Genomic DNA, 13,253 nt, shown 5'->3' with positions numbered 1-13,253 from the left:
GTCTCCTCCTGGCACTTATGCACTTCCAACTTCCCCTCTCTATCTGTTACTCCTCCTCCACTGCTCCTAAATCCAGTGGCGCCTCTGAAAGCCGAGCAGCAATAAAGGAAAAAAAAAATACAACTGGGAGAGAAAGAAAGTCAGCAAACAAAACTGTGAGATGTTATCCAATTCCTCATCGTAAGTCATGAGAAGTGCATATTGGTATATAAGCATACGCTTATATACCAGTTATTCTCATTTTCTTCTCATTGTTTGCTCCCCCTTTGCTTTTGAGGTTTATCAATGTTCCAGAATTATTAGATATCAAATAAAGAAAAGTCCACGCTGAGATCAGAAAGAAGTCGCAACAAGCTTTAAAAGTACTGTAAGGTAAATGCTTATCTACCCATCTCCCTGTCCGCTGACTCTTCCTCACCACCCTCAAGAAACCCAGCCCTCAGTACAGACTTACAGGAAGTAGAGAGGAGTGACGATCAGGCAGTATTTTCTGCATGTTTTACACCACCATACTATTCACACCTTGTAATCCTACCATGTAAGATCCTTTCATAAGACTCTGAAGAGCAGGTTTCAAATTTCTGTCTCCTCTGAAACCTTCCTCTTCACTCCAACTTCACCTCCGTGCCTTTGTAAGTGTGTGCACATCCTGGCACATTAGTTAGATTGTGAAGAGCATATGGAATGTCAGGTAGGCATCTCTAGCATCACAGCACAGACAGCACCCCACTGGGATGAAGGAAAATGTTCAGGGTAAGATTTAGTAAGACTGTAGTAAGGCTGCAGAGTAGAGCAGGGATGGAGTAGAGTGTAAATACTACACTGATGGGGGTCATTAATGTCTCGGGCCACATTGGATTTATGCAAATAAGGGAATAAAACTGCAGTCACTCCAGACACAAATATGACAGCAGAGCTAAAAGTTGGCTTGATTATTCAATCAAAAAGTCTATAACTGAAATTTCTATACAGTGGATGTCAGGTTCACAACAACAGAAAATCCACTATAGACTTTTTTTTTACTTTTGTCTTATTTTCATCATGTGTTTGGTAAATGTACTGCACTTATGTAGCGCTTTTTAGCTATTGGGTTTCAAAGCGCTTTACACTGCTTCTCATTCACCCATTCACACTCACAATCTCCCACATTGATGTGGGAGCTGCTATGCAGCTGGCCAACACTCACCGGGAGCAACTAAGTTGGGGTTCAGTGTCTTGCTCAAGGACACTTCGACATGTGACCGGAGGAGCCGGGGATGGAACCAACAAGTGTGAGATTAGTGGACGACAACTCAACTGCCACAGTGACCCACAAAGTTTGATAATGTTTTAAAGCATAACTTGTTATTTTCTAAATTAATCATATTTTCAACCATTCCTATACAGACACTTAAATCAACAATTAATTGTCAGGTGCAGAGCTCCTTTGTTGATGTGTTAAAAACACATCAGCCAGACACACCAGTCCAAAGGTTGGCTTGATTATTTATTTGAAAGTGCTTGGTGGATACATTTTAACAAATGTTGCTCCGAATGCTCTGAACAATTTACATAAATTCTGAGCCTCTGAGGAAACATTTGTTCAAAATGTCTCTATTACAAATTTTGGAATGAAGAGACATTTCACCCAGAGGACCAAAGTCTCTCTGGTGCAGCTGATCTATGTTACAGACTGATGGACACTAAACATGAGTGGAGGCAACTTACTGTTGGTTTTAGTGTCTGTTTGAGAATTGTTAAAATACAATTTACGTAATGTAGAAAATGAACAATACTATATCTATCATATCTATATATCAGACAAAACATGTTGTTAGCAGTAAAGAAAAACAGCCAACAACATATTTTCATTGTCTATAAAATGAGACAACAGATTGCCATATTGTCCTAACTCCTGCTAAAGTAAGTCATGAAGCAACCAACCATCAAGACAAGACTCCTGCTGATACTCCTCGGATCTCCTCCCTTTATGTCTCACTAAAATATTTCCCCAAATCATATTTGCAGGAGGTATGAATGAGGACCTATAAGTGTTTTATAGATGTACAGATGTACTGTACATCATGATGGTATTGTTAGTGTATCTGGCCATTAGTGATGGTGGGAAGTGTGCAGGGGATATGGGACAGCCCTAGGAGAGTCAAAGAATAACTTTCCCAGATGTGGCAAAGGAGCCAGTTAGTGACAGGCCATTTCCTGCATGGGACAAGACTAACAGGAAGTTTCTGGAAGTGCTAAAGTTTTTGCAACTTTCATAAAATGCAGCGCTGACTGACCATGGATACTAACTCCCTGTGTATGTGAGTTAGGATAATATCTATTGCTTCAGTGGTCCATTCTTTGTAAGGAGCACTCAAGCAATAGATATTATCCAGCTAGAATACAAAACTAGAAAGCAGAGTATGCTAATACACTGGATTCATGAGAAACATACATGATGTTAATGAAATTTAAGGGTGACTTTAGCAATTTTCTACTAACTTTCTGTGGCTTTAGTTTAAGGTGTAAATCTACATTAATGCTTTCAAATGTCCCTGTGACTTTCCTTTGATAAAATATTTCTCTTCTTCTAGCTGAAAAACTCTTCCAGATGAGAGTTTTTCATTATTTGGAGTTCAGATGATGTCATCGGGGGAGGCTGTGGAAAAGCAGGTTGACCATGATTACAGACGTCATAGTGTGAGCAGCAAGACGACAAAATCTGAACTGAAGGTTCCTCCAATCGATGCCTTCTGGAGACATTTTCCAGCTTGAAGTAGAGGTGTATTTTAATGTAGGGAAGTCTGAGGGAAGTTTAATGGCATTTATATAAATGTACTAACCATACTAGAACCAAGGGAAGCAAGTTCAATATCAGTCCTTTAAAATGTATTCATAGATGCTTTTTACGTTTCTCAAAGCACTGTTTTAGGCTATTGTTATATTACTGTACAATGCTTAACTTATGTAAATATAACTTCTGGGAAATAAAGAGCTGAAATTGTGCATCTTAACCTTCCTTTAGGAGGGGGACTGATTATGAAGGCAACACTTAAGCAGCAAACTCTAGAGGTAACTATTCAGGTAAATTCAAGGGCTGAAATGTGACTTAGTTTGAGAAGAAACATACATTTAAAGGAGTTAAAAAGTAACTGGGACTCAAAGTATTTTCATAGATGTTTCATACACTACAGTCTAATGTCAATGACTCGTAGACACATTTAAATGAGGCCTGTTGGAGTTTGCATTCTATAGTCTACATTCATGTAGCCCAGTGATAAATTTAAATATTTAAAATATATTAATAAGTGATTTAAATAGATAAATAAACAAAGTTTGTTAGATAAATAATTATTTAAAAATGCACAGATGAATAGGTAAAACTGGGTCAAATTGTATATTTTGTTATATTGGTTGTAAAATGTTTCTGATATAAAATGTTGAATTCATGGGTTAAAATGTTTCAAATGTTTCGTTGTATGTGGGATCTATTTGAGGTGATAACGTAGGATTTTATTTTGTTAACGGAAGTGAATGTGAACATGCGCTGAGAACGTGATCAAGAGAGAGGGAGAGGATGTGAACGAGCTAACGAGTTAATTGAAAGGGAAAAAGTTTGAAGCTGTACGCTAGTAACCTGTGGTAACAGTCTTAGATTGTCAGCTCGATAATCTTCAAGTGTATAGTTTTTTCTGATGGACTAAGTATTTCAACGAGACATACGAATTGTTTATCAGGAGAGGACCTGCTCATCAATTCGATGAGGAGTAGTAACAGCGTCGACCGTGGGAGGCAGCTAGCTAAACCACGCTAACCCAGCTACACGTGTCGTGTTGAACTGTTGCTGATTTGGAGGACAGAGACACCTTTGGACAGGCTCTACAGCTCTACAGACGTCTGACTCGGAGACAAGGACAGAAGGAGTCGCAGGATTGGTTGGATATATTGCTCACCTGTGAAAAAGGTATCACATTTTATTTTGTTTGTTGCTCTAGTTGGAGTGAAGCGGCCACTGAGTTTTTGGTCACAACGCCCCCGAGCACCGACTCAGGCCTGCAACTATTTTTTGGTTTTATTAATTAATTGAGTTTTTGATAAAAGGACAGTTAAACATCTGTGACTCAGGTTAAACAGCCTTGAAGGGTAAATGTATTTTTTTTTTGTTTTGATACTGTGCCATATATTTGAGAATATATTTTATTTGTGAATAAGGAATGCAAACATTTTAAGTTATTATATATATATATTTATATATCTTTTTATTTTTACTTTTCAATTAAATAAGGATTTAAGTTTAAACTATAACTGTTTGTGATGTTATTGCTTCAATAATTTCAGATAGTTCTAAAAAGGTTTCTTAAAGGGGAGTAAACTAGTGTATTTGAAGTTAGTAATAATCTGCTTTTACAGGTGAAACTCAAGACTATAAAAAATATTCAAGTAATTAAAATTGTGTTTAGAGCTAAGTAAAAGAACTCAGGGCCCCTCATACACCTAAAAGAGAGTAGACGGGCTACATTCAGATTCAGTAAAATGCGATGCCCATCCCTATTTGCAGTACACTAAATACATTCTTTTAGATTGTAAATTCTTTTGAAGTAAAAAAACAAAACTGATTTGTCTAACATTAAATGCAAAGAGATGGCGGGTAACACTATAATGGCAACAACATGATGTGAAATGTTGGGAGTTGGCTGCAACAGCAGGTGGAAAAAAACACAAAAGCTTCGGTATGAAGATGCTTTGCTTTTAAATCAGGGACAAATTATTAGCTCTCAAAAGTCGGAATTCAAACATTGTCTCAGAGCTTTTGGAACAAAAGGAATTAACACTTCAAAATTAGCTAAGTATCTGTAAGACCCACATCCAGAATAAGTTTTTCATTTAAGCGGCCTGGTGGATCGATGGGCAGAGCAGCAGGATAGGATGTGTGTTACAGAGATACAGAAAATGACAAAAACTGCAGCACACTAGTGGTTTGTTGTCAATAACAGTAATGGTAAATGTTCTGTACTTATATAGCGCTTTTCTAGTTGAAGTTGGGGTTGGGGTTCAGTGTCTTGGTCAAGGACACTTCAACGTATGACCGGCGGTGCCGCGGATTGAACCAACAACTGTGAGATTGTTTGACTACAGCTTTCCCTTCCCATGCAACAGTTGCCCGTTGCTGTTTGATGCTTTGTTAAACTTGGAAATTTATTCAACAGAGTTTACATCCATTTAAGAAGCTGGTTACTAGAAATATACATACAGCAGCAGAAAAGGAAAGCTAAGAATGTAAGACTGACAGTAGGTAAGGATTCATGGGAAACATACATGATGTAGGGAAGGCTAGAGAGTTGATTGATATGATGAAGAGAAGGAATGTGGATATACTGTGTGTCCAGGAGACCAGGTGGAAAGGTAGCAAGGCAAGAAGCTTAGGACCAAGGTTCAAGTTGTTCTAACATGGGTCAGATAGTTAGAGAAATGGAGTAGGAGTTCTCCTGAAAGAGGAGTTGGTGAGGAATGTTCTAGAGGTGAAAAGAGTATCAGACAGGTTGATGAGTCTGAAGCTGGAAATTAAAGGCGTGACATTCAATGTTGTTAGTGGTTATGCCCCACAGGTAGGATGGGAGTTAGAAGAGAAGGAGAAATTCTGGAGTGAGTTAGATCTTCAGGACAGGAACACAGAAGGACAGATGGTGGTAGACTTTGCAAAGAGGATGGAAATGGCTGTAGTGAACACTTTCTTCCAGAAGAGGCAGGAACATAGGGTGACAGATAAGAGCAGAGATGGAACCACTCAGGTGGACGACATCTTGTGTAGACGTTGTAATGGGAAAGAGATCAGTGACTGTAAAGTATTGGTAGGGGAGAATGTAGCCAGACAACACAGGATGGTGGTGTGTAAAATGATGCTGGTGGTGAGGAAGATGAAGAGGACAAAGGCAGAGCAGAGGACGAAGTGGTGGAAGTTGAAAAAAGAAGAATGTGAAGATGACTGGACCACTACAGCTAATGTGATCAGGGAGACAGGTAGGAGGGTACTCGGTGTGTCATCTGGAAGGAGGAAAGTGGACAAAGAGACTTGATGGTGGAACGAGGAAGTTCAGGAGCGTATACAGTGAAAGTGGTTAGCTAAGAAGAAGTGGGACAATGAGAGGACTGAAGAGAGTAGACAGGAGTACAGGGAGATGCAGCATAAGGTGAAGGTAGAGGTGGCAAAGGCCAAACAAAGAACATATGAGGACTTGTATGTTAGGTTGGACACTAAAGAGGGAGAGGTGGATTTGTACAGGTTGGCCAGACAAAGAGATAGAGATGGGAAGGATGTGCAGCAGGTTAGTGTGATTAAAGATAAGGATGGAAATGTATTGACAGGTGCCAGGAGTGTGATGGGAAGATGGAAGGAGAACTTTGAAGAGTTGATGAAAGAGGAAAATGAAGGAGAACGAAGAGTAGAATAGGTGACTGGTGTGGAGCAGGAAGTAGCAAAGATTAGTAAGAGTGAAGTGAGGAGGACGTTGAAGAGGATGAAGAGTGGAAAGGCAGTTGGTCCTGATGACAAACCTGTGGAGGTATGGAAGTGTCTAGGAGAGGTGGCAGTAGAGTTTCTGACTAGTTTGTTTAAAAAGATCTTGGAGAGTGAGAGGATGCTGAGGACTGGAGGAGAAGTGTACTGGTGCCAATTTTTAAGAACAAGGGAGATGTGCAGAGCTGTGGCAACTACAGAGGAATAAAGTTGATGAGCCAAATAATGAATTAGTGGTAAAGAGTAGTGGAAGCTAGGCTAAGGGCAGAGCTGAACATTTGTGAGCAGCAATATGGTTTCATGCCTAGAAAGAGAACAACAGTATTTGCTTTGAGGATGTTGATGGAGAAGTACAGAGAAGGTCAGAGGGAGTTGCATTGTATCTTCGTAGATTTAGAAAAGTGTATGACAGGGTGCAGAGAGAGGAGCTGTGGTATTGTATGAGGACGTCTGGAGCGGCAGAGAAGTATGTTAGAGTGGTGCAGGACATGTATGAGAGCTGTAAGACAGTGGTGAGACTGTAGGTGTGACAGAGGAGTTCAAGGTGGAGGTGGGTCTGCATCAAGGATCGGCTTTGAGCCCCTTCTTGTTTGCTCTGGTGATGGACAGGGTGACAGATGAGCTTAGACAGGAATCTCCATGGACTATGATGTTTGCTGATGACATTGTGATCTGTAGTGAGAGCAGGGAGCAGGTGGAGAAAAATCTAGAGAGGTGGTGGTCTGCTCTGGAAAACAGAGGAATGAAGCTTAGCCGCAGCAAGACAGAATACATGTGTGTCAATGAGAGGGACCCAGGTGGAACAGTGAGGTTGAAGGCAGCAGAGGTGAAGAAGGTGCAGGACTTTAAGTACTTAGGGTCAACGGTTCAGAGCAACGGAGAAAGGTGGAAAAGAGGCGAAGAGGCGAGTGCAAGCAGGTTGGAACGGGTGGAGAAAAGTGTCAGGTGTGTTGTGTGATATAAGCGTATCAGCGAGAATGAAAGGAAAGGTGTTCAAGATGGTGGTGAGACCAGAGATGTTGTTCGGCTTAGAGACAGTGGCACTGAAGAAAAGACAGGAGGCAGAGCTGGAGGTAGCAGAGCTTAAGATGTTGAGGTTCTCTTTGGGAGTGACGAGGATGGACAGGATCAGGAATGAGGACATCAGAGGGACAGATCATGTTAGATGTTTTGGAGATAAAGTCAGAGAGGCAAGATTGAGGTGGTTTGGACATGTTCAGAGGAGAAACTGTGAATATATCGGTAGAAGGATGCTGAGGTTGGAGCTGCCAGGCAGGAGGTCTAGAGGAAGATCAAAGAGGAGATTTATGGATGTAGTGAGAGAGGACATGAAGTTAGTTGGTGTGAGAGAAGAGGATGCAGAGGACAGGGTTAGATGGAGGCACATGGTACGCTGTGGATACTCCAGGACACTTCTAGATGTGACTGGAGGAGCCGGAGATTGAAGCAACAACTGCAAGATTGGTGGACCACTGCTCTACTGTCCTGCGCCACAGTCCCCCCTAATGTATTTTAATCATTTGAAGGCTACAAAGTCCCTGTTTTTGAAAAATGCATCTTATGCACATAACATAAGTTATATGCTCTTATTAAAATCAACCCAGCTGTCTATTGTACACTAACCGTTTGCTGACTCACGTATCACTCACACTTGTGCATTCTAGTGTGCAGATCATGCGTAAAGCACTGAACAGAGAGCCACCCAAACAAAAATATTTTTGCAGAAAAATACAGACAAATACATCAAGTACACATTGTTACAACTAATTATTTAGCTTCTCTTACATTAATGCTACTGTCTATACTAAAAGATATAGGAGTTACAATATGTAACGTTATCTGTAACCAACGTTATCTGCCCTTAGCCAAGCTTATGCTGTTCAGGGTCGCAGTGACTGGGGCCTATCCCAGCTGTCACTGGGCGAAAGGCAGACACCCTGGACAGGTCTCCAACACAGAGAGACATACAAAGACAGACGGCCATTCACACTCACATTCACATCTACAGGCAATTTAGTCACCAATTAACCTAACGTGTACATCTTTGGACTGAGCATCTTAACTCCACAGCCAGCCGGGATATGAACCTGGGCCTGTGCTGCCCAACTGCTGCCCAACCTGTACTATTACATTTTCATGATCAAACAGAAAAACCAAAAAAACCCAGAAAGCTTTATTACCTCATAATAACACTATTAGTGCTTTCTCTGAATTTCAAACAGTTTTCTCTTATTAGGTCTGTTCTTGTAGACTCTTCTTTATAAACAAAATGCGCCGTGTACGAGTGAGCATGTACTTGGTTTGGACACAAACATGAGTCTCACATTCGGTGGACACACTATGCCTTCTGTGGAGACACAGCATCACAAGCCAAGCAGATTATCAGATCCTTTTATTTTGAAACTAACTTTATAGTTACATTTTTGAAAAACATGTAAATAACTAATACATACTTATATACAGAACTTACATAAGATTATTACATTGTATTTTATTTTACTTTAGAAAGCTCTGTTTTTTTCATACTACAGTAAACCCTCTGGTTTCTCAACGAGAAAGGAATAATTGTTCAATAGAAACCTTCAGCCTGTATAAGGCCACATTCTTGTACATCAAACATAGTACATCAGATACAGCAAACAATAAAATAAGACCAGACATTGCTTAATATCAATTTGGAAGCTGTTTAGAAAAAAAAAGGTTATTTTTTTCTATAGCTTCCCCACTAGCAAATTGAATATAAATGATGTGGACAATCTGGTGGCTGCTCTCTACTATTGTCTGCGCTCCTCTTTCCTCTGTATCTTTGATATGTGGCAATTTCCCTTGTATGTACAAACTGATAGCCAAATTTAAATCAGTATAAAACAAGGATATTATTTTGAAATGGGCTCTGGGTCACTGTGGCCAGGTTCTGGTCTGTAGAATCTGTAGAGTCTGTAGTGCGACAGAAGCAAACATCAACATTGGCCTGTCTGCTGACCTCCACATTAGAATCCCTCAGTCAGTCTGTTTGGCTGTGGCCACAGGCACAGCCACTCAGTGGAAGAATATTAGAAAAATACTGACTTATTCATAGATGTATTGTGAAGAGTCCAGCCTTCCATTTATAACAAGCCACAATAACCAACCACGAGGTTGTGAATTATGAGTGTTTTTGATCTTTCAGATCTATTAGGAGGTTTAACTGCTAGGAAAATATAAAAATACATATTTTATTTCTGTCAAAATGGTTTGGCCAGCTCAGGATAAATGTGTCATAAAATTGCCTATTTGTGGACAACATCTCTGCTATTATCAAACAGCAGTGTACTACTTGGGCACCTACTTCCTATATGAAAATATCTCTCTGCTTCTGGCTAAAAACAACCCTCCAATTGACATAATCTGAAGGAGGTTTTCAGCTTGGGTGATGCCATCTGGTTCCTCATACTGTGAAGGTTGATCTGTGCCTCCAGATGACATCTTCCTAACTCAACTGTAGTTTAATTGTCAGTCTGTGGGACAGCTTCGGCATCAAAATCCAATTTGCAGTTAGACACTGATTGAGTCTATCTCCTTGTTGGGAATAATTATGAGTTATAAAAATTTAAAAGTATATATTTTGTATTGTGAACTGTACTGTATTGTCGTGTTATGTTTTGATGGTGGACTTTGTAGTTTACCTTTTAAAATTGTTGTCCGTTGGTAAAAGGAACAATGCAATGCAAAGGGTTTGTTTGAAGAGACACTGTTCAGCTCAACTTACCGAGTTCTGTGAGTTAAACCATACTTTAGGAAATGTACAATTGATCCGTCATCAGCTAAATTGAGAAGTAAATACAATAAATGTTCAATGTGAAGTATTTGCTGGAACATCAGATTCGAGTAAAATTGCCTCTACATTAGTAAGAAACCTTTTCTACATGGGCTAAACACTACTCAGCGAACAATGGTCGAAGAAATTGATTAGTTAATGTGGTAAAAGGACAGGCAAAGCCAAGTTTCAAGGCCGTGAAGAATGCTTTGAAAAAACTGATTGACAAAAGAAAGGCCAAGTTGGACCAGCTGGTGACACAAAAGAGCAAGATACGCTGTTTAACTGCTACAAGTTGGTTTGGTGAGTTCTGTAGCATAAATACCTCACTCAAAGAAACATTCCATGAGCTTAAGCTCGAAGAGGATATGAATGCCGATCAGCACGGCTGCTTCGAGCCAAGGTTAAATTCACTCAGAAAACTTGGTGACGATGTTGCACGTTGGTAAACAGAGGCACATCTACGTCTTGAGGAAGCACGTAAGGCAAATGAAAGCGTTGATCCTGAGGACGGTGCATCTGTGGGTTCCTCAAGCAGATCTAGGAAGTCCAAAACATGTTCTGTAGCATCTTCAGCTTCAAAGGCATGCCTTGAGGTTGAACTAGAAAGAGCTAATCTACTCTACTCTGAGGGTGGGAGCATTAAGAAAAAGACACGCTCTAGAACAGCGAGAAGCTAATCTTCAGGCAGAAAGGGAGCAGCAAGAGGCTAAGCTTCAGGCAGAGAAAGAATAATTGATAATGCCCGAAGCCAGATCTTAAGGAAAGTTGCAGGCCTCGCTGCGTCATGTGGGCCGAACGTCAGCAATGACAAATCTTAGTCAGGCACAGACAACATATGCCTGTTTCCCTCAATGCGGCTGTACAGTTTGCGGAAGCAAGAGAAGAAAGTGATAGGAGGGTTTTTGGTGCTGGATACAGTGGAAGCACAAAAGCTGAGGCACCCTGCTGTGATTTCCAAGCCTGGCTTTAGTACGGCAGGCCCTTCCAGTACCATCAAAGCCTCACCTGAGTCTTGTTTTATTTTGCCATGAGGAGCATATTCTTGAGCCCTGTAAAAAGCTCCAGAATTTTTCTGACAAGGATAAGATAGAGATCTCAGGAAGGAAGGCTTATTCTTCAGATGCCTGAAACCAGGACATATGAGCAAGCGCTGTCACAGGGTGGTAAACTATCAGTTCTGCTCAGGGATGCACCCTACTTTGCTGCACCTGAAGATCAAGAAGGAGAGGCAGTCCCTGGATGGTGATGAACAGTGATCAGCGAATTTGTGAACAGCAAACGTAATCAAAACTTCGATGACAGGTCTGAGGGCACAGAGGGCATCCTTGCCATAATTCCTGTCCAAGTGAAGGCAAAAAGGGCAACAAAGTAATTACTTCGTATGCATTCTTGGATACTGGCAGCACATGTATTGCACAGATAAACTTCTTGATGTGCTGAAGCTACATGGGAAAAATTTTAGCCTTCTCCTTACAACTATGGGTAAAAACAATGTTGTGACCAGTAACATGGTGACAGAGTTAGAGGTAAGTCAACTGGAATCAAATAACTTCATAGAGCTAAATGAGGTGTTTTCACAGAAGGTATTCCAGGGAGCAACGATAACATCCCATGACAAGAAGATGTAGATAAGTGGCCACATTTTAAAGCAGTGCAAATACCTCTCATCAGCGCAGATATAGGGCAGTTGATTGGAACTAATGTTGCAAAGGCAATGGAAGCAGTGGAGGTCATTCCTAACGTCAACAAGGGGCCTTATGCAGTCAGATCTATACTGGGTTGGATGGTCAATGGACCAATGAAAGAAGGCGGTTGCAACAGAGCCAAAAATTAAATAACGCAAGTTGCATCCAATTGTTGCCAAGCTTGAAGTCCTGTGGAATCAATCAATGACTTTCCTGAGGGTGGTCATGAGGAGGAGTATGAGATGTCTAAGGCAGATTGTCTTTTCATGGATAGGTAGACGGACACTACTGCCTTAATCTGCCATTGAAGGATTTGGACATTAAAATGCCAAACAATCAGCCAGTAGCAGAACAATGTGCTACAACTCTGTAGAAGAAGTTTCTCAGGAATCCCTCATTCAGGGTGGATTATATATTTCCTTCATGAATGATACGATCACCAAACAATTTGCAGTGAAGGTTCCAGATAAGGACCTTGGCCGCAGTGATGGAAAGGTTTGGTATATTCCACATCATGGGGTGTACCATCCTAAAAAGCTTAAGTTCCGTGTGGTGTTTGACTGTGGCGCGTCATATCAGGTACTGTAACCTTATTGAATGACCAGCTCCTTCAGGGACCAGATCTTACTAGCACAATAATTGGAGTTCTGACTAGGTTTCGTCAAGAGCCTGTGGCAATAGTGGCAGATGTGGAGGCCATGTTCCACCAGGTAAAGGTCTCGTCAGCCAATGCTGACCAATCAGATTCTTATGGTGGCCAGATGTTGACGTTAGTCAACCAATGGCAGAATAAAGGATGGAGGTGCATCTGTTCGGAGCCACTTCATCACCCAGTTGTGCTAGCTATGCAGTCAGGCCATGCGCAGAAGAAAACACAAATCTGTTTGATGCCTGCACAGTAAATACGGTAAGGACGACTGTCTAAAATTAGTTGAGACTGTTAAAAAGTCTCTTTACCACAGTTTGAAGACTGTATGTCAGATGGGTGGCTTCAGGTTAAATAAATGGATCGGTATTAGCAGCCATTCCAGAGGAGGAGGAGAAGGCAACATAAATAATGGATCTAGATATGGATCAAAATGCACTTCCAATGGAAAGGGTATTGGGCATGCAATGGTGCATTCAGTTAGGTCAATTCAAGTTCAGGGTCGTTATTCAAAGTAAGCCCCCCACCAGAAGAGGGATTTTATCCATGTTGAGCTAAGTGTATGATCCATTGAGAATGCTTGCCACTGTGAATTTATATGCTGGGAAAATAATGGAGGAGCTTTGTAGG

At 40.9% G+C, this 13,253-nt stretch overlaps 1 protein-coding gene across 5 annotated transcripts in view; it reads right to left on the bottom strand.

Moving 5' to 3' along the window:
• ltbp1 (latent transforming growth factor beta binding protein 1) overlaps positions 1-13,253 on the bottom strand; it is a 142,168-nt gene that overhangs the window by 70,280 nt on the left and 58,635 nt on the right. The gene's annotated exons all lie outside the window — the stretch shown is intronic.

The sequence above is a fragment of the Channa argus genome, chromosome 1 (genome assembly GCF_033026475.1).
Source record: "Channa argus isolate prfri chromosome 1, Channa argus male v1.0, whole genome shotgun sequence".
NCBI classification, from domain to species: Eukaryota; Metazoa; Chordata; class Actinopteri; order Anabantiformes; family Channidae; genus Channa; species Channa argus.
The sequence above is the reverse complement of the archived record's forward strand: the minus strand, read 5'-3'. Positions and strand labels throughout refer to the sequence as shown.